The sequence below is a fragment of the Pseudophryne corroboree genome, chromosome 1, assembly GCF_028390025.1.
Source record: "Pseudophryne corroboree isolate aPseCor3 chromosome 1, aPseCor3.hap2, whole genome shotgun sequence".
Classification (NCBI taxonomy): domain Eukaryota; kingdom Metazoa; phylum Chordata; class Amphibia; order Anura; family Myobatrachidae; genus Pseudophryne; species Pseudophryne corroboree.
In genome coordinates, this window is record NC_086444.1 from 719385788 (window position 1) to 719407606 (window position 21819).

The following is a 21819-nucleotide window of genomic DNA, read 5'->3' on the forward strand; positions in this document are numbered from 1 at the left end:
AGTGGAGCTCAGAGTGGAAGTGGGACTCCTGCGCATGCGCGGAACCGCTGACGACGCATGCGTGGCAGCCATTGCTTGCCCTCTCCCAGCTAATATTGCAAAATGTAGCCCATAGGCTACAACAGGCTAACATCATGTTTAGATGGCGTTAGCTGCGGGGGCCAAGCTCAGGAATGCTTTGCATTCTATAGCTTGGTGAATCTTGCAGGACTTCATCTCCCACAGCAACCAATAGGGGTTGCGGCTGCAATCGGGAATGGAGGGTCCGCAGCAGGTATCAGATATATCGTAGCCACGTGCATGCACCTGTGGGAGATTCAGATAAGCCGAAAAAATATTACTACTTGGTAATGGGGCATTTATACATAAGCTAAATTTAGTGAGGGTGAGTCATGGTCATGTATACGGAATTGTGGTCTATCCTGAGCTTTACCTCTGCAAAGATCCATCTTATTTCAGAATTATCTTTTGCTCCAAGGATATACTGATAATGATGAAACCAAGAGTATAAATGAGGCAGGAAAAGCCTGTTGACAGTACCTTAATTATCAGGAAAAGCAATATTGACTGTACCTTAATGGGTAAATATGTGAGCACCGACCATCAGAGTGAAGTATTACATCACCTGTAACTGAATCGCCCCTACTGTCTGCAAACTGCTGATCAGAAAAATTGTTTAATTTTCTATCTTATTTACTAGCAACAGCACAAGAACTATAGTAACAACATCCAACTTCTAAGAAATTATAGCATTATTCTATGCATTCCACATCATATCTTTCAATTTCCCTGTATGTTTTCGCATCCATGACAGTTTCACGCATGGTCACACTGAATTGGGAATGCTGCATTCAGTAGGGACGTGCCTGTGCTTCCAGAGCATGGGCGAACAACCTTAAAATACGCATAGAAAAATAAAATCTACAATTTATGTTGCCACATGCAAGAATAGCAGCAGCCTCTGTACTACTTACACACTGGAACAGTACTGAGGAAGACTGTGTGTCTCTCAAGAGTCACACAGAACCCAGGCACGTCAATCTAGCCTGCTATGAATGAAGAGCGTGGGGGGTGCTTGGATCCCTGGGCCACTTACAGCCATTTCTCCCTCTATCTCTCCTCTGATTGGGAAGCCCCACCCGCAGCTCAAGATACCCGATACATCTATGTCTCTGCCTGCACTGCAACTTTCGTACTTGCATTCTGTCACGATCCGGGTATCTGGACGCCATTATTTACCTTTCAGGTGTCTCCTAAGGCTGGCTCAGCGTCCTAGGCCCGGTTCCCAGCTATGTTGCTAGCATTCATATGTCATGTCTCATCTTTGCTGATCCGTGGATATTGTCCTTCCAATGCCCGGGCGACTGGCATGGTGTCACCTGCCGGCGGGGCCTCGGGCATCGTCTCCTATTCTCAATGCACTACAGGGTATGTGGCACTCTTCACCTACTGCGGCCGCCGCCATCCATGCTGGAGGTTTGAGACGCAAGTCGGCGTTCTCTGTGTTCACCGCCGCCATTACAGAGGAATCTCCATGTGGTGTTACAAACGAGGTTTCCCTCCACTGGCCGGTATGGGCGCAGCCATCTTAGTTCTAGTCACATGATCCTGACCTCCAATCCATAGCTCCGCTGAAGTCTGCCTAATTGCTCATCCAATCCCTGCATACCTAAGGGTATAAAGGGTTGAGCCTGCACCAGGAAATCGTCAGTGCTTTGGTTGTCAAACCTTGTTTCCAGTCTCTCTCTCCTGTGGTTGTTTTCATTCCAGGTTTCCAGCTCCTGTTTCCAGTTACCACTAAGAGACCCGCACCAGCTTACCACCTTGCGGTGCAGCCTGACTCTGCAATCTTCTGTGTTTGCTCCAGCTTCCAGCTACAGTTTCATCTGCTTCCAGCGGTCAGCTTCCAGCAGTGATCAGCTTCCTTAAAGAGCTGGTGCTTCTCCAGCGGTTACCTGCATACTATCGGTACCCGCAAACCATAAGGTACACGCACACCATCGGTTCCTATATCCTCGCTCCCTAGCTTCATTCTACTATTTGGCTGGTTCCATCCAGCATCCACTCCGTGTTATTTACCTGGCTGGTTCCATCCAGCATTCACTCCCTGTTCTAACACCTGGCTGGTTCCATCCAGCATCCACAGCAGCTACCTCAACTACAGTGTTACCGGCTTCCAGTGATACATCTGCTGGTGTGTTCCTTGGCTACATTTAATACTACGGACGGGTCTCGTAAGGACATTCCATCTCTGGGACATTAAGAACTGTACCTACTGCTACCAGTACCCTGTGGCCATTGCCAAACCCATAGTTATCCAGGAACTGTTTTATCATATCTGCTGTATATCTTCATTCATTTATCACTGCTGTGAATACATGGAGTTCTGTTAATAAACTTTTATTGACTTTTAATCTTGGTTGTCGTGGTCACGCCTTCGGGCAACCTTTCTACAGCTTACTCATATGTCCAGGGGTCTGATTAAACCTCCGTAGTTTAGCTTCACCTCAGCCCCTACAACTGAGGCTTCCTCCTGTCAGCTCAGGCCCTCAGTTGTGACACATTCTGGCTGCCAGGTTCCTCCTTCTGCTGCTGCACAAGACAGACACCCGCTGATGTCAATGTGCTCTGGCCAGGAGGAGCTGACAGAGAAGTGCCCTCTGCGCCCTTCCCCCGTTTCCCACACACAAACACCCCTCTTAATCCGGCTCTGGCTGTCCTGGAATTTGGAGAAAAGTCCTGAAATGAAGGCTATCCTGCTTAAATCAAGCAGTTGACAGAAATGCCACGAAGAAATAGATACTATTCTATTTATAGATTTAAAGAAATCCATGCCACAGCACAAAAAAAACCAGCTGTTAATATCAGGGTTTGTTTGCCTGCACTCACTTTTTGTGTATAGAATTAATATGCAATCATTTTAAAGGGAAACTTCTGGGTTTTTTTCACTCATCAAAAAAATGATCAGGTGATTTGTGTTATGGTTATAGTTAATAGCATTCTCTTCAATTTAAGAGGTACAGTATTGGGGACTAGTGAACATAAAGTAGTGAAATATCAATTGCAGCTTGCCAGAGACTGGCGACTGAAGTTTCTGTTCACCTACTGGTTGTGTGGTACGGTTGAAGCAATGAGAGACAGCGGAATGTAATGACATGAAAAATGAACCAGCTGTTGTAGAACTATTGACACAATTAACTGTCATCTTACATGTAGCCTCAATAGGGATATAGTTGTTACAGGGACGTTCAGGATCCCGGCATAGCCAGATTAAGGGGGGTCATAGGGCATACAGTACCCTGGGCCCCCTTTTGTTAGGGGGGCACCCCGGACAGAGCACACCAACATCGCTAGCTTTCCCTCTCACGCAGTAGCAGAACCAGACAGTCAGAATGCGAGGAGGGCAGTGTGCATTGCAGGCAGAGTATCAGGTTTTGGGGGTAATTCCAAGTTGATCGCAGCGGGAATTTTGTTAGCAGTTGGGCAAAACCATGTGCACTGCAGGGGAGGCAGATATAACATGTGCAGAGACTGTTAGATTTGGGTGTGGTGTGTTCAATCTGCAATCTAATTTGCAGTGTAAAAATAAAGCAGCCAGTATATTTACCCTGCACAGAAACAATATAACTCACCCAAATCTAACTCTCTCTGCACATGTTATATCTGCCTCCCCTGCAGGGCACATGGTTTTGCCCAATTGCTAACAAAATTCCTGCTGCGATCAACTTGGAATTACCCCCTTTATTAGCTACCGATTGAGCTTTCTGACCAGAGGAAAAATAGGAGGGCGGAGAGAGCTGTAAGTGACACAGGGATCCCATCTTCTCCTCTTCCCTGCCTGGGTGTCTGGGTCCTATGTAACCTGGCATTATTCAATTATTAGTTTAAATTTAATATACCCCATTGGATTAAATGTAATATACACAATCCATACATCCCAATATGACTCAGTCCTGGAGGGATAACATGCTATATTAACTTATGATTACAATCACCTGTGTTGAAACACCTTTCATATCTATGAAATAGTTCAACACAGGTGACACCAATCATATATTAAGAAGGAAGTCCAGGTAAACAGTATTTTATCCTTCCTGGAATGGGTCATGTTGGGGGGTATGCCCAATCTAAAATACACTCCCCCGCCTTACACCGGGGTCCCCCTTGTCTTAAGTGCCCCGAGCAACCCCAAGGCTTAATCCAGCCCTGGATCCCGGCGGTCAGAATACCGGTGCAGGAATCCTGAGAGCTGTCAGAATGGCAATGCCAGAATCCTGAACATAAGTATGCCGAGACGGTTAGGGTTACACTGTGAGGAGGAAGGGTTAGGTTAGGGGGAGGATTAGTATTAATTAGGGTTAATTTGCTCCAGCGCTCCTGTCGGTATTTCAGGCTGTCAGGGTGTTATCACATTTAAAGAAACAGCTTTTTGGCTTCCCTCCAATTTAAACACCTGGGCACTACTTGCTGGACACCCTGTTTGGATATCGCAAGTAAATACTTGCTTGATAAACTTCTGATTATTTTTATTATTTGTCCTACGGCTCCTGTACTCCATCCTGATCACTTTCCCCAGCTGTGAGTTTCTAACAGACACTCTTCCTGATGCTGCTGTTGGCCGGGGCTCTGTTCTCTGCATCTCGCTGACCACTGGGCAACTAAACCATCTTCTCTGCGCCGCTATATTCGGGAGCTGTGCACATACCCCGATTCCAGTACAATTCCAGTAAGTCCGGGATGCAGAGTAAATGTCCTACACTAACCCTCATCCTTGTACCCTAACCTAAACCTCACCTTAAAAATTTATCCTAATACCCTAACAGACCTAACCCCAAACCTCTCCTTAACCGTAACCCCTACACCAGTGATCTCCAACCTGTAGCTTGCGAGCTACCGGTAGCTCGCCGTAGTATTTTCAGTAGCTCACAGAGCGCACGGGCTTGGGCAGTCACTGGCACTCCTCCCTTCATTTTTAATATGGTGCCGCCCGTTAGCCAATCAGAGCTCGTGAACCGGCAGTGACGGCACCTGATTGGCTGCCAGACCGCGAGTTTTGATTGGCTCACTTACCGGCACCATATTTTAAATGCCCGCTGCCGCCGGAGACTCTGTCACCCTCACCGCAGCCACTCTCCGCACTTCACAGGAGAGGCGCGCGCTGCCCTCTCCTCCCCTTGCGTCCCTCATACAGGAGGAGCAGCACCGGCGGCAGTAGAAGAAGCCAGCAAGGGTTAGCACTGTGTGGGCTACTGTATTGGACAGTGCGGGAGGGGGGGGGGGGGGCATTTTATCTGGTGCTGTGGGGGGCATTTTAAATGGCACTGCAGGGGGAACTCTATCTGGCACTGGTGGGGGCATTGTATCTGGCACTGCTGGGGGGCATTATTTGTGTATCTGGCACTGCTGGGGGCATTATTTGTGTATCTGACACTGCTGGGAGGCATTATTTGTATATCTGGCACTGCTGGGGGGCATTATTTGTGTATCTGGCACTGCTGGGAGGCATTATTTGTATATCTGGCACTGCTGAGGGGCATTATTTGTGTATCTGGCACTGCTGAGGGGCATTATTTGTGTATCTGGCACTACGCATTACTTGTAGTTGTGAGGACACCCACTTTTGTGAGGCCACACCCACTTTCGCAGGAATGCACGCGCATTGGGGGGAGGGGGTAGCTCCTTCAGAGATTTAATTTTCCGAAAGTAGCTCACACCCCAATTAAGGTTGGAGACCACTGCCCTACACCTAATACCTGGACCCAAACCGCTAAACAACCCTAATATCCTATCCCTAACACCATAGTCAAATCCCCTAAACCAGAGGTTTGCAAACTTTTTTGTGTCATGGCGCCCTAGAGTATCAGAACTTTTTTTCACGGCACTTCTTGGCCAAAAGTTTCTTACTGACAAAATCAGAAAAAAATATTAAATGAAGTAAACTGTGTTTATATGTCATCCTTAGGTTCAGTTATGTGATGAGGGACAGGATTCACTTTTGTTTGTCCACAAGCACTGGTTTTGTCTGTTTCATTGACTATAAAGAATTTGAATTGGTCCTTGACCACCAGCCCAAGGCACCCGTGCGCGTACCCTGAGGTACCCCAGGGTGCCAAGGCACACAGTTTGAGAACCACTGCCCTAAACTAATCCTAATGCCCTAACTCAAACCACTAAACTAACCCGATTATCCTAACCCAATCCCCTAAACATACCCTAACCCTAATACTCTAACCCAGGGTTAGCCAACCCTGGTCCTCGAGAGCTACCAACAGTGCACGTTTTCCAGTTCTCCTCACAGAATCCACCTGTGGAACTTTTAAAATGTGACTGTTAGTAATAACTGCACATGTGCACTGCCAGGTGAGCTGGAAAACGTGAACTGTTGGTAGCTCTCGAGGACCAGGGTTGGCTACCACTGCTCTAACCCCTATCCCTAATACCCTAACCCTAAACTGCAGACTGGATGGACACATCTTTGTGTGTGTGTGTGTATATATATATATATATATATATATATATCAACTGAACATCCTTCCTGCCCTAGGTTCTGAAGAATGCTTTGCATTGGCTCTCCATTGGGATATAAAGTTAATTGCATGTTAATTGAATTTTGTGTCAAAGGGTGGTGTATTGTGCTGTAGGGCAATATGTTTGTCCCTGTTTGTCTTGAGCAAATTTGTACATTCTTGAGCCCTCACCTTGTGGTTATCTACCAGCTTGGAGCGAATGTTTGATTGGAGGTTGTCTTTGTTTGGCATTGTGCTCATTGCTGGATATAGAGCCAGGAGACTTAGGGTGTGTACACACGGTGAGATATTTTCTTGATATTTTGACTATATAATCAAAATCGCAAGAAAAGTTAGTGCAGATCGCAAGGTGAAAGTCACCTTGCGATCCCGATTCGATCCCGATGCGCGGTCCCGCCAGGTCGGCATCGCAAGAAAAGATAGACTGTGCAGGCAAGTCAATCCTTGCTAGATCGGTGCACTATCTAGTTCATATCGCAAGTGTTTCCAGTAGCTTGCGATATGAGCTTGCGATGCCGATCTGCGTTATCCCAGCCACTCCCCGCCGCATCCATTTTCTTCATTCACTGCGCGGAGGCCGAAGAGAGAACACGTGGAGCAGTGGGCACCAGAAAACTTCATGGAAAACGGTAAGTATCAGCAGCGGGGTGGGGGGCAGCACTGTGGGGAAACATATCTGGCACTGTGGGGCAATGTATCTGGCACTGGGGGGGAACCGTATCTGGCACAGGGGGGCAATGTATCTGGCACTAGGGGGGCACCGTATCTGGCACTGTGGGGCAATGTATCTGGTACTAGGGGGGCACTGTGGGGCAATGTATCTGGCACTGTGGGGCACCGTATCTGGCACTGTGGGGCAATGTATCTGGCACTAGGGGGGCACCGTATCTGGTACTGTGGGGCAATGTATCTGGCACTGTGGGGCACCGTATCTGGCACGGGGGGGCAATGTATCTGGCACTGTGGGGCAATGTACCTGGCTCTAGGGGGGGCAATGTTTCTGGCACTGTGGGGCACCATATCTGGCACTGGGGGGCACCGTATCTGGCACTGTGGGGCAATGTATCTGGCACTAGGGGGGCACCGTATCTGGCACTGTGGGGCAATGTATCTGGCACTGTGGGGCACCGTATCTGGCACTGGGGGGCAATGTATCTGGCACTGTGGGGCAATGTATCTGGCACCAGGGGGGCAATGTATCTGGCACTGTGGGGCACCGTATCTGGCACTGGGGGGCACCGTATCTGGCACTGTGGGGCAATGTATCTGGCACTGTGGGGCACCGTATCTGGCACTGTGGGGCAATGTATCTGGCACTAGGGGGGCACCGTATCTGGCACTGTGGGTCAATGTATCTGGCACTGGGGGGAACCGTATCTGGCACTGTGAGGCAATGTATCTGGCACTGTGGGGCAATGTATCTGGCACTAGGGGGGCACCGTATCTGGCACTGTGGGGCAATTTTTCTGGCACTGTGGGTCACTGTATCTGGCACTGGGGGGCACTGTATCTGGCACTGTGGGACAATGTATCTGGCACTAGGGGGGCAATGTATCTGGCACTGTGGGGCAATGTATCTGGCACTGGGGGTCTCTTCCCCGTGCGGCTCTCCCCCATCCTCCGCCGGCTCCGTCCTCCCACTGACAGGAGCAGCGGCATGGCCCTGCAGTGTGCGCGGCTCTCCCCAGCAGCAGCAGGTTAGTCTCTCTCTCTCTCTCTCCTGTGGATGTGTAAGTATAATTTTCATTTTTACAGATACCGCTACCCTATTGGATTCTACTGGACAAGTGGACGTGATCGGCGTGGGATGTAGGTAAGTAATCTGTCTCTCATTTTTACAGGTACCCTATTGGATTCTACTGGACAAGTGGACGTGACCGGCGTGGGATGTAGGTAAGTATGTGTGAGTGTGTAAGTGTGTTTTAATAAATTTTTACTGTCACGGTGTGTGAGTTGTGTTTTTATTTGGGTATTTTTTGTTGTTGTAGAACTACAGGTACCAGCGGCCCCGTTATTTCCCCGCATGCTGGTACTTGAGGTTCTCCAAGTACCAGCAAGCAGGGGAGGCTTGCTGGGCCTTGTAGTTCCACAATAAAAGACAATATTCTTTTCTTTACACACATGGCTATCAGCCTCCCATCCACCGCCCACGGATGGGGGGGACAGCCTCGGCCTTCACCCCTGGTCCTTGGGTGCCTGGAAGGGGAGTGACCCCTTGATTTAAGGGGTCCCCACTCCTCCAGGGAACCCGGGCCAGGGGTGACTAGTTGAGGGGGTAATGCCACGGCCACAGGGACCTCCATAAATGTGTCCCCCGGCTGTGGCATTATGTCCCTGGCTAGTGGAGCCCAGTGCTGGATTTAAAAATACGGGGGACCCCTACATCTTTTGTCCCCCGTATTTTTGGAACCAGGACCGGACTAAGAGCCCGGTGCTGGTTGTCTAAATACGGGGAACCCCTGTCCAATTTTTTTCCAGTATTTAAACAACCAGGACCAGATCAAAGATCCCGAGGCTGGTTATACTTAGGAGGGGGGACCCCAGGCATTTTTTTTTTTACTTTTTTAACCCATTCAGACCCTTCTCCATTAAGTTAATGGAAGCCCTGGACAACAAAATTGCATTCATGTCCTCCTCCCACTCCCTTCGCAAACAAATTATTATTTTTTCTATAAAAATGTACAATATATCACAAGTATGATGAGCAGGCAGGCAGCGGGCATTGGCGGCATCGGACTGAGATGCAAATTAGTAGCAGAGGGCTGGGTCAGTTGATGGTGGGCGAGTTTGTAAGCCAGTGGTGGTGGCAGCGGGCATCGGCTCATAGGCAGTAGCGGGCATTGGCTCGGCGGTGGTAGGGGTCATCGGCAGGATTCGGCGGACATTATGGCTGTAGTGCCTCACCAGCCACTGACCTCACCGCACGCCACTGGTAAAAAGCGGACTCATGCCTGCCGTAATGTATAAAATGGGGACTCTGTCTGCCATGATGTATAAAATGGGGACAATTGCCTGCAGTAATGTATAAAATGGGGATTCTGCCCTTATGTATAAAATGGGGACACATGCCTGCCATAATGTGTAAAAAGGGGGACACTTGCTTGCCGTAATGTTTAAAATGGGGACTCTGCCGTGATGTATAAAATGGGAACAATTGCCTGCAGTAATGTATAAAATGGGGATTCTGCCCTGATGTATAAAATGGGGACACGTGCCTGCCATAATGTGTAAAAAGGGGGACACTTGCCTGCAGTAATGTATAAAATGGGGACTCTTGCCTGCCGTAATGTGTAAAATGGGGACTCTTGCCTGCCGTAATGTGGGGATTTAATGTATCAAGGGCATTGCGGTGTGTGGCATAATATGGTGCAGGGGGCATTACTGTGTGGGGCTTAAGATGGTAGAATTTTTATTTCCCTATGGTGGGCGTGATCTGTTGGTACAGGGTCAAATACTGGGGTATGAGGTAGTCTTTTCAGATGAGGGCACGCCCATTAAAATGAGGCTAGGCCCATTTAAATAATGAGGGCACGCCCCCTTGCCGTGGGGATGATGGCGACACATTAAGGGATGCATTTTTGGGGTGCTGCATATTTTAATGTGGTATATCTATCTATCTATCTATCTATCTATCTATATATATATATATATATATATATATATATATATATATATACAGGTTGAGTATCCCTTATCCAAAATGCTTGGGACAAGAGGTATTTTGGATATCGGATTTTTCCGTATTTTGGAATAATTGCATACCATAAAGAGATATCATGGAGATGGGACCTAAATATAAGCACAGAATGCATTTATGTTACATATACACCTTATACACACAGCCTGAAGGTCATTATAGACAATATTTTTTATAACTTTGTGCATTAAACAAAGTGTGTCTACATTCACACAATTCATTTATGTTTCATATACACCTTATTCACACAGCCTAAAGGTAATTTAATACAATATTTTTAATAACTTTGTGTATTAAACAAAGTTGGTGTACATTGAGCCATCAAAAAACAAAGGTTTCACTATCTCACTCTCACTCAAAAAAGTCCGTATTTCGGAATATTCCGTATTTCGGAATATATGGATATGGGATACTCAACCTGTATATATATATATTTAATAGTATTTTTAGGCTTTTTGTATGTGACGGTTGTATTTTGTTGGCTAATTGTGTTATTTTATTTTCAACCAGCAATGTTATCTGAGAAGTACCGCCAATTCTGGTCAGGATTCATTGATCTGTACCATCAGAATGAGTGCCTGTGGCATGTCAGAAGCTGTCGGAGCCGGGACTGATGAGGTCTATAAACCGACGCTGTGGTACTATGACCAAATTCAGTTCATTATAGAGCAAGAGCTGCGGGAAAGGTCCAATTCCTGTAGAAGAGAAGGCCCAGGAGACTCTGGATCTGGTAAGTACACACACATTTGTTTGGTATGCCCCCCACAAATTTTGACATAGACCTAATTTTAGTTTTTCTGATATTGCAGGAACCTACCCCAGAGCTGGAGGAGGAGCCTACCACAGGCCAAGGGGCAGAAGTGGAGGAGCCGGTAGTGGAGCCGGTGGCAACCCCACAGCCGCGTCCAGCAAGACCGAGGCGCATGGTGAGGAGGACCACTTCTGCCCCCTATAGCACCCCCTCTGGCTCCCAGCAATTTTCCCAACGTGCCGAGGAGGTTCACCATAGGCCCCCGGATGTGGAACAACAATTTGGCAATTATATTGCTGTGGAAATGCGCCTGATAACGGAGGATCAAATACTGATCCTTCAACAGGTAATCTTTGAGGCTACCTCACGCGCCAGGTGCCAAGCACTGGTGCCAGCGTGTGTGATAGTGCCACCTGACCGTTGGTATAACCCAAATTTGCCCCCTTCCCATACCACCCCCCAATGGAGCATGCACCGGTAAACCCTCCTCCGCAACCGTTTTTTTTCCGGCGGGAGCCACACAGCCCTGTGATGTTAGTGTATTAGAATGCTTAATATTTGTAGACACTCCCTTACTAATATGTGTAAGCCTGAATCTTCAGTGATGGTCCCTGGGACCAGGGAGATGCTGGTAAGTGGGTGGTCCAGTGTGCAGTGTGCCTGGAGTTGGTGATGGAATAAAACAGCACAGCAGTGAACTCACATGTCTCTGTGTCCTTATGACTGGATTTACAAACATGAACAAAACATGGTGTCAGAAGAAGTTTAACTTGGACTGCTAGTGCTCTCAGAGTGTGAAAGAATCTTGTAGAAGTCTGTAAGGCTGTGATACTCAGTGTCTGCAAAGCCTGCCGTGTGCTCCTCACTTCAAACAGTGAGTAACCATGGATGAACTAGCTCCTCCAACCGGCATGCTGATGTCTGGTAACTTGTCTGAAAACTGGAAAAGATTTAAGCAAAGCTTTAATATATATCTTGCTGCATGTGTAGCTGATACAGAGGCTGACAAAACTAAGGCATCCATTTTGCTCCATGTGATAGGAGAGGATGTGCTGGACATTTATAATAGTTTTCAGTTTGCTGAGGGTCAGAATATGGTGCTATCTTCTATAATGCAAAAGTTTGAAGATTACTTTGTGCCAAGGAAAAATGTGACATATGAAAGATATAAGTTTTTCACATGTGATCAGAAGTCTGGAGATGGATTTGATCAGTATGTTACAGAGCTGCAATCACTCAGTAAAACCTGTGAGTTTGGTGATTTAAAGATTCACTGATTAGAAATCGTATTGTCTGTGGAATACCTGATAATGGACTCAGAGAGAGACTGCTGAGAGAGCAAGACCTAACACTAGACAAGGCAGTGACTATGTGTAGATCTGCAGAAATAACTAGACTTCAAGCCAAAACGTTACACAAGGAAGTTGATACTGCTGTCCATGTAGTGCAGAAAACAGAGCCAAGCAAACCTCCATTCTCAAGAATGAAGCAGTCTAAGCCACAGTCTAATAAGAAAATGTGTAGTAGATGTGGAAATGCTCACAATCCTAAAATGTGCCCGACTTATGGTAAAACCTGCATGAAATGTGGTAGACTTAATCACTTTGCCAAATGCTGTAAAATGAAAAGTGAAACAACCAATGTGCATGCTGTTAAACAAACAGAGGAATTCTTTGTGGATTGCATTGAACTTTGCAGTGCAGATAAGAAAGAATAGATTGTCCCTTTAACTGTGAACGAGATTGTCATTCCCTTTAAGCTTGATACTGGCGCGCATGTGAATTTTATATCGTTTCAAGACTATAAGACTTTTAGAGTAAAACCTAAAATTCATCCAGCCAAAGTGAAAGTTACAGGGTACACTGGGGAGGAAATTCCTGTGAAAGGTACATGCTTAGTGACACTGAAATATAAGGGACAACAGTTTAAAACATCTCTACTGATTGTGGATAAAAATATGCAACCGATTCTAGGATTAAGTTCCTGTGAGAAACTAAGCTTACTAAAGAAAGTTTTTATGGTGACATCACAAGTAGAAGATGACTGCAAATCGATGTTTACAGAATACAGACTTGTTTGAAGGTCTAGGTTGTTTGCCTGGAGAGCATAAAATAAATATAGACACGCAAGTTTCTTCAGTGATTCACCCCTGTAGAAAAGTGCCATTTGCGCTGAGAGAAAAACTGAAACAAGAGTTAAATCGCATGGAAGCCTTGGGTGTGATACAGAAAGTTGATGAGCCTACTGAATGGGTAAGCTCCTTAGTAATTGTTGAAAAGAAAAATAGACAACTCAGAATATGTCTAGACCCCAGAGATTTAAACAAAGCTATTAAACGAGAACATTTCAAACTACCAACCAGAGATGAAATCATGTCGCAATTTGCGGGAGCAAAATGGTTCAGTAAATTGGACGCATCTTCAGGATTCTGGCAAATGAAGCTAGATGAGGCCAGCTCAAAGCTTTGTACATTTAATACACCAGAAGGTCGATACAGATTTCTTCGACTACCATATGGAATATTGTCTGCTCCAGAAGTATATCACAAAAAGATACACATGATTTTTGAACATATTCCAGGTGTTGAATTAATGATGGATGACATTATTGTCTGGGGATCTACAAAGGAAGAACTTCATTCTAGATTGAGACAAGTAATGGAAGTTGTCAAGAAAGTGAATCTAAAGCTAAACAAGGACAAATGTGAATTTGGCGTGAATACACTTACCTTTATGGGCGACGTGGTCTTGGATCAAGGTGTAAAACCAGACCCAAGGAAAATATCAGCCATAGTGAACATGGAACGTCCTAACAACAAAGACGACGTCAGAAGATTCCTAGGAATGATTACTTACTTAGGAAAGTTTATTTCTCAACTCTCTGAATGAACAGCCTCTCTTAGATGGTTGTTGGACAAAGATAACGAGTGGATGTGGTCACATGAACAAGAAGAAAGTTGGCAAAACTTGAAACGGATTATTACAGAGCAACCAGTGCTAAAATTCTTTGATCCTGCGAAAAGAATAAGAATTTCAGCAGATGCTTCGCAATTTGGCCTAGGCTCAGTGCTGTTACAAGAACATGAAGATACATGGCAACCAGTAATCTATGCATCAAGAGCACCGACAAGTGCTGAAACAAGGTATGCTCAGATAGAAAAAAAACTTCTAGCAATCACATATGTATGTGAGCGATTTCATCAGTTTGTGTATGGTCAAACATTTGCAGTGGAAACTGACCACAAGCCATTGGTAGCTATCATGACTAAATCATTACATGACTGTCCCATGAGAATTCAACGAATGTTTATCAGACTACAGAAATATGATGTACACTTGCTGTACTGTCCCGGCAAATACATGTACATTGCTGATACACTTTCTCGTGCTGTGGACAAAAGTGAAGGTTCCAAAAGTCTGATGGATGAAGAGATAGAAGCCTATGTTAATTTGATCGTAGCTTCTCTACCAGTGTCTCTTGCAAGACAAGAACAGATTAGGAAAGAAACTGAGACAGATGACACAATGAAAGTGTTGAAAGATATCATTCTGAAAGGTTGGCCAGCAGAAAAACATAAGTGCCCGCTGTCTATCCATAATTATTGAATGTACCGCAGTGACCTTACAGTTGTCGATGTTATTATTTACAAAGGCAATAGGTTTGTCATACCTGCACGACTAAGAAAAACTATGCTGTGCAAGATACATGAAGGCCACTTAGGAAAAGAAAAATGTAAGCAGAGAGCGTGTGAAGTTATGTATTGGCCAAGAATGAACCAAGACATAGCACAGACTACAGCTACATGTGAATTATGTGTTACGTATAGACTGAAACAACATGTCGAGCCACTGAGTCCTCACGCAGTGCCAGAGAGACCGTACCAGAAAGTTGGCGCAGATTTGTTTGATTGTAATGGGATAACGTACATTGTCGTGACTGATTATTACTCTAACTACCCTGAGGTGAAGACACTACATACAACTACTAGTAAAGCCGTAATCAATTGCATGAAGTCAATCTTTGCAAGGCATGGTGTTCCTATGGAAGTGTTCACTGACAATGGTCCTCAGTTTTCCAGTGCTGAATTTAGACAATTTGCTGATGAGTGGGAATTTGTCCATACTACGTCAAGTCCCCACTATCCACGCTCAAATGGGTTGGTGGAAAGTTCAGTAAAAACTGTAAAGAGTCTCATGAAAAAAGCTCAAGAAGGGAAAGAAGATTTCTACAAAAGTCTTTTAATCTACCGCAGTAGATTTACAGAATGGACTTTCTCCTGCACAAATGCTGATGGGAAGGAGGATTAGAGCAAATCTCCAGATACATGATGAATTGCTTAATACATATAACTCAGCGTTGGTCAGACTGAGTAAGGAACGTCAACAGGCGAAACAGAAACTGTTTCATGACAGGCGAGCAAAAAGCTTATCTGATCTAAAATCGGGTGACCAAGTCCGTCTCAGAGATCACGAGAAAGGTATTTGGATGCAGAAAGATATTGTGCAAGCACAAGTAGCACCTAGATCTTATACTATACGTACAGAGCGTGGAACGGAAGTAAGAAGAAATCGGGTGGATTTAAGATCTCAACCTAACCATAATGAAGACAACATGACTGAAGAATACCCTTCATCTGACATGTATGATGATCCTGATAATGGTGAACAAACCACAATTCTAGAAAGGTCCAACATGGTCGATGAAACACAGACTGTGTATGAAAGACCCAAAAGGGAAATACGCAGACCTGAGAGACTCATTGAAACGTGTTAGATGATGTTCTTAATATGACGTTGTTAGTTGTTACATTGAAGCGTACAGGGCTTATCTTTAAAGAAAAGAGGATGTGATGTTAGTGTATTAGAAGGCTTAATATTTGTAGACACTCCCTTACTAATATGTGTAAGCCTAAATCTTCAGTGATGGTCCCTGGGACCAGGGGGATGCTGGGAAGTGGGTGGTCCAGTGTGCAGTGTGCCTGGAGTTGGTGATGGAATAAAACAGCACAGCAGTGAACTCACATGTCTCTGTGTCCTTATGACTGGATTTACAAACATATGAACAAAACAGCCCCTCCCCCCAATCTAGCACCTCGTCTAGTGGCATGTACTCTGACATGCCGAGTACAGGGTCCTCTGTGCTGGGCGACCCACGCTTTTTTAATTTATAATTAGTTTTTTGTACCCGTTTTTTTAGTTTTGTTGGAAAAATCTGCTGGTGACCTTATCCTACGCTCTTGCTCCAAGTGAACTTTATGAGGTCATTAGTACTGCAGCGTTGGTTTTGTGACCTCACTGTCCCGGACTATGGATCGTTGTGATGACTGCACTTCTTGTGTTCCTTCAAGACTGTTCGGAAATTTGCTGTTGTTCTTCACCCAAGGCAAAATCGCACTTTGTTTGCCTCTACTGTACTCGAATATGCCCAATTCCTGTTCTGTTGGCATAGTCCCTGTCAAAAGGCACTCATTCTCATGGTACAGCGTATGAATCCTGACCAGAGTTGGCGGTGTCAGTTGATTATTTTTATAAAGTTTTTTTTTAAAAATGTGTTGTGTATTTTTTATAAAATGTAAAGTAGTTTATATTGTGTTGTTGGCAGTCAGTAAAAATGCCCTATAGCATTTTTAGGTGGGGGGTGGTGGATTTTTTTGGGAGGGAGGAATGGGAGCTGAGTGTTGCTGTGATGGAGGTGGGGGGATACTGGCGAAAACCCGACATTTTTTAAGTGTCTTTTTTTGAGTCATGTTTTATTAGAGCCTCATTCAGACCTGATCGTAGCCCTGCATAATTTTGCAGGGCTACGATCAGGCACACTGACATGCGGGGGAATGCCCCCGCATGTCAGGCCCCCCCACCCCCCACCCCCACAGAAGTGCAAAAGCATCACACAGCTGCAATGCTTTTGCACTTCAGTAGTAACTCCCGGCCAGCGCAGATTTTGCGTGCTGGCCGTGAACTACTCGTCACTGCCCGGGTCGCAGCGGCTCCGTGTGACGTCACGCAGCTGCTGCGGTCTGCCCCCCCCCCCCATGGTCTGGCCACGCCTGCGTTGGCTGGACCATGCCCACAAAACGGCAGCCAAACGCCGCCGTGCCACCCCCTCAATCAGGCAGAGGCGCTTGCAAGGCAACGACAGCTGTCGCACTGCGGCGCTGGCTCACTTCTGACCTGATCGCTGTGATGAACTGGAGCAAGCAATCAGGTCAGATCCGTGCATGCTTCTGTGTGAAAATGGTAAAGTGTAAAAGTAAAAAAAAAAAAAAAAAGACGTGCAGGTCCACCCATTCAGCATAACCAGCCTCGGGCTCTTTGAGCCGGCCCTGGTTGCAAAAATATGAGGGAAAAATGGAGTAGGGGTCCCCCATATTTAAGCAACCAGCACCAGGCTCTTGGACTGGTCCTGGTTCCGAAAATATGGGGGACAAAAAGAGTAGGGGTCCCCCGTAGTTTTGAAACCAGCACCGGGCTCCACTAGCCAGGGAGGTGATGCCGCAGCCAGGGGACACTTTTATACAGGTCCCTGCAGCCGCAGCATCACACACCCCAACTAGTCACCCCTGGCCGGGGTTCCCTGGGGGGGTGGGGACCCCTTAAATAAAGGGGTCCCCCCCTTCAGGCACCCAAGGGCCAGGGGTGAAGCCCGAGGCTGTCCCCAGCACCCGTGGGCGGTGGGTGCCGGGCTGATAGCCAAAATTGTGTTTAAAAAAAGAATACTGTCTTTTACTGTGGAACTACAAGTCCCAGCAAGCCTCCCCCGCATGCCGGTACTTGGAGAACCACAAGTACCAGCATGCAGAGAATTAAAGGGCCCGCTGGTACCTGTAGTTCCACAACAAAAGAAATACCCCAAAAAAGACAAAACACACACACCGTGAAGGTAAAAGTTTATTAACACACACCGACACACTCGCACATACTTACCTAGTGTCCCACGTAGTCCCTCGGTCCTCTTGTCCATGTAGAATCCATGGGTTCACTGCAAAAAAATTTAAACAAAAATCAGCCACAGAGCAGAAATGCACTGTTTTAAAAATGGCTGACAGTCGAAAAAGACACTCCCCCCCAACCCTGTAATGTCATCCCACTATTATAATGAGTCAAAATCTCACAGAAGCCAAAATCTCACATAAGCCAAAATCGTAAGCACACGTACAGATCTCAAGAAAAGTTAGTCAAAATCTGTGCTATCTGGCCTCCGGGGAGTTCAAGGGAAATCGCAAGTAAAAATCGTACATAGCAAGGATCTCACCGTGTGTACACACACTTAGGGCTAGATCAGTGGTTCCCAAACTTTTTGGAATCACGGCACCCTAGAGTATCAGAATTTTATTCATGGCACCCCATAGGCCAAAAATTTCTTAGTGAGAAATTTTTTAAATAAATATTAAATCAAAAATTGTGTTTATATGTCATATTTAGGTTCCATTATGTGGCGAGGAACAAGATTTGCTTCTGTTTCTCCACATATTTTATGACTGGCAGCCATCAGCACTGGTTTTGCCTATTACATTGACCAGAAATAATTTTGATTGGTCCTCGACCACCAACCCAGGGCACCCCTGCAAGTGTTCTGAGGCACCCCAGGGTGCCTAGGCACACAGTTTGGGAAACACTGGGCTAGATGCATCATTGGTTGAAAAGTGATAAAATGGAGAGAGAAAAAAAGTACCAGCCAGTCAGCTATTAACTGTCATTTTCAAACACAGCCTGTGACATGACAGTTAGGAGCTAACAGGCTGTTACTTTTTCTGCAGCGGGGTACACTGGTATTCCACAGGGAATAACATCGGGGTGTAGAGTTGGATCTTGATCCGAGGCACCAACAGGCTAAATCTTTGAGTGTTCCCAGGATGCCCTGCACCGCCTCCTCTATAGCCCCACCTCCAGGCACTGGAGCTCAGTTTGTAAGTCGGTGCCTGCAGTGCAGGCAGCTAACAGGTGGGGCTGCGCTAGGCAGCCCTAGTAAGCTTTTTAAGAAGAAAGAAGACTTCAAGGGCCGCAGCACAGGCCCTAGACGCTGTGTATGTCATGCTGACATTCTGTGCTGAGGCTCCATTACCTCCTCCCCCACCCTGGTTGCCGGGTACTTGCAGCGGAGGCGCTCTGGTCACCAGGCACACATCACCGCGGCTGCTCCCCTGGATCGCGTGGCCATACTTCAGGGAGGAGGTACGAGGGTCCCCAGGTGGGACTTGCCGAATTTGCGTTCCGGTCGCGGTCCCAGGAGAGGGATCGCGCTGCTGGCGTGGACACTGTGGCCGTGCAGGGACCCCACTATATCCACCAGGGCAGGGAGCACAGGTCGGATTTACTAAAATCTGTAATCTGTTATTAACCACTATTAATTCTCACCTGTGTGCTGACTTGGGGTGGCCGACCTGTGCCGACATCGTGGGGTCCTGCACCCCGGACCCATACCTAGTATTAGGGACCCTCAGTGACGGAGAAGCCTTGTCGATCGGCCTGGGGGCTTAACCCTATATCTGCAGATATACGCAACTAAGATCTCCGTATTATCTGACTATTATGTAGTAATATTTTTCACTCGGTGTGCATTAGGGAACACATAGTTTTTTCCTACACAGAATTACCCCTCCCTTTTAGCACCTGAGTGACATTACAATCTGATTGAGCAGCTTTCCATTTTGTGCATTGTATTATAGGCTCCATAGTACCCGATGGTGAAGCCCAGCAGAGGGGATAAGGCGCTGAGCTGTAGCCCCTCCCCCACACGCCATCTACAGCAGATGTTCCCGCCCTGGAGCTGCATCTCTCTCTCCCTCACTCCTGGTCAGCGTTTGGGCGCCATTTCACAGAGCTGCGCTGATCCTGGTACTGCTGGCCACTGTCTCCTCTGTAAAGCCGCCTGTCTCCTCTGCGCTGTGCATTTACAGGACACATAAGTATTCTACATGTCGTTTAGACAGTGTTAGTTAAGAACAAGTATACTGCTATATGAATATTCAGTACAAGTATTCTGTGATATACATCCAGTGTTTACTGTGCATTGTTATATCTGTATACATACATTTCTATATGTAGTATTACTAGTCCAGTGCAGTTTTATTTTTTATATGTAATTATTTCTGCATTGTACCTGTGACTGTGTGTGCCTATAGCTGCTGTGTGGATTCTATTCTGTGTATCACACATATTGCTATCACTATATTCTGTTCCCTGGGGACTAAGTGCGTCAGGGTCTCATATACCATATAGTGTTCCACAGGATATACTGTTCTGTATTTTTCACTGCGTGTTACAGTCACCTCATACCACTTAAATCCTCTGTTTGTGCTCTGCAATTGCGGTCACATATCTCAGGGGGTTTTTGTCAGGTATTGTCTGGCTATATTGTACTGATACGCCCTAAGGCTACATTCCCAATAATGTCTGCTACACAGGGCGGGAAATCCGCAGACACTCCTGCATCATGCAGTGCTGGCGCCACGGATTTACCTGAGGAAATGATTTCTGCTGAGGGTTCAGGTACTGGGTGTTCTGCACCCCCTAGTCAGCTCATAGCACCTGTGGCAGGTCCTTGGGCTGCATTTTCAAATATGCTGACTACGCTTGTAACAAGACTTACGCCCCCTGTGGGACCTCCTGTGCAATTACAACCACATATTGTCTCTGTAGTTAATCCACCATGGGCGGATACTCTGTAAACCCAGTTACAGCAATTAAATCAGTTCTTGGTTAAACAAAAACCTAACCCTCGCCCTACTGGGACCAAAGGGTCATCTAAGCAGGCCATTTCTTCCTCACAATCCAGTAATATTTCGGATGATTTTTCCGATTCGGAAGGGGAATATACTGATATATGCTGATACCACTGCTACTGATGAAGATTCTACAACACAGGTTGATGTTCCTGACCTGGTGGAGGCTATCAAGCTGATTCTTCAGATTGATGATGAGATTGACCCTCCTGATACGTCTAAGAAAGCTGATAAATTCAAACGTCAGAAGGTTACTAAATTAGTCTTACCACATTCTGACCATTTAATTGACATAAGTCAGGAATCCTGGTCTTCTCCAGGAAATACATTTTCCCTGTCTAAAATATGTTAGCTCATTATCCTATCTCTGCGGAGTTGAGTAACAAGTGGGAAACCCCACCACCAGTGGACTCACACGTAGCCCGTCTTGTGGTGTCATCTACTCTGCCTGTCACCACCGTCACTTCTTTGAAGGAACCAACGGATAAGCGTGTGGAGGATTGCTTGAAGTCTATTTACACTCTTACAGGTGCTGTACATAGACCCACTATGGCAGCCTCTTGGGCTGCAAAAGGCATTGAAGCCTGGGTTCAAGCAATTTAATTTTTCTGACACTGCCAGACAATATATGTCCTATATTACCACAGCCTCCCACTATATTCAGGAGGCGGCCTCTGATGCTGGCGTTATGGCGGCCAAGGCATCTACTACGTCTATCCTGGCTTGCCAGATTCTGTGGTTACGATCCTGGTCGGTGGACCTGGACTCTAAGAAAACCTTGGAGGTACTCCCTTTTAAGGGAGATATACTATTTGGAGATGATCTGAACAAGATTGTAACCGACTTGGAGTCAGTCAAGACTGCATTTCTCCCAAGTACTAATCCTTCGGTTCCGAAGGCTAAGAGTACTACTTTTTGTTCCTTTCGACCTCCAGGTAAATCAAAAGGTCAGGCGAACCCGAGACAGGCTCGCACTTCCAAGTCAGCCTGCTTCCAAACCGGACAAGCCTGCTGCATAACGTGGCGGGCCTCCCCCTGGGGGACCCCAGGGTGGGAGGCCAACTTCTGCAGTTCACCCAGGTATGGTTAAAGACCACTTTGGACGCCTGGGTGCAGGAAGTGG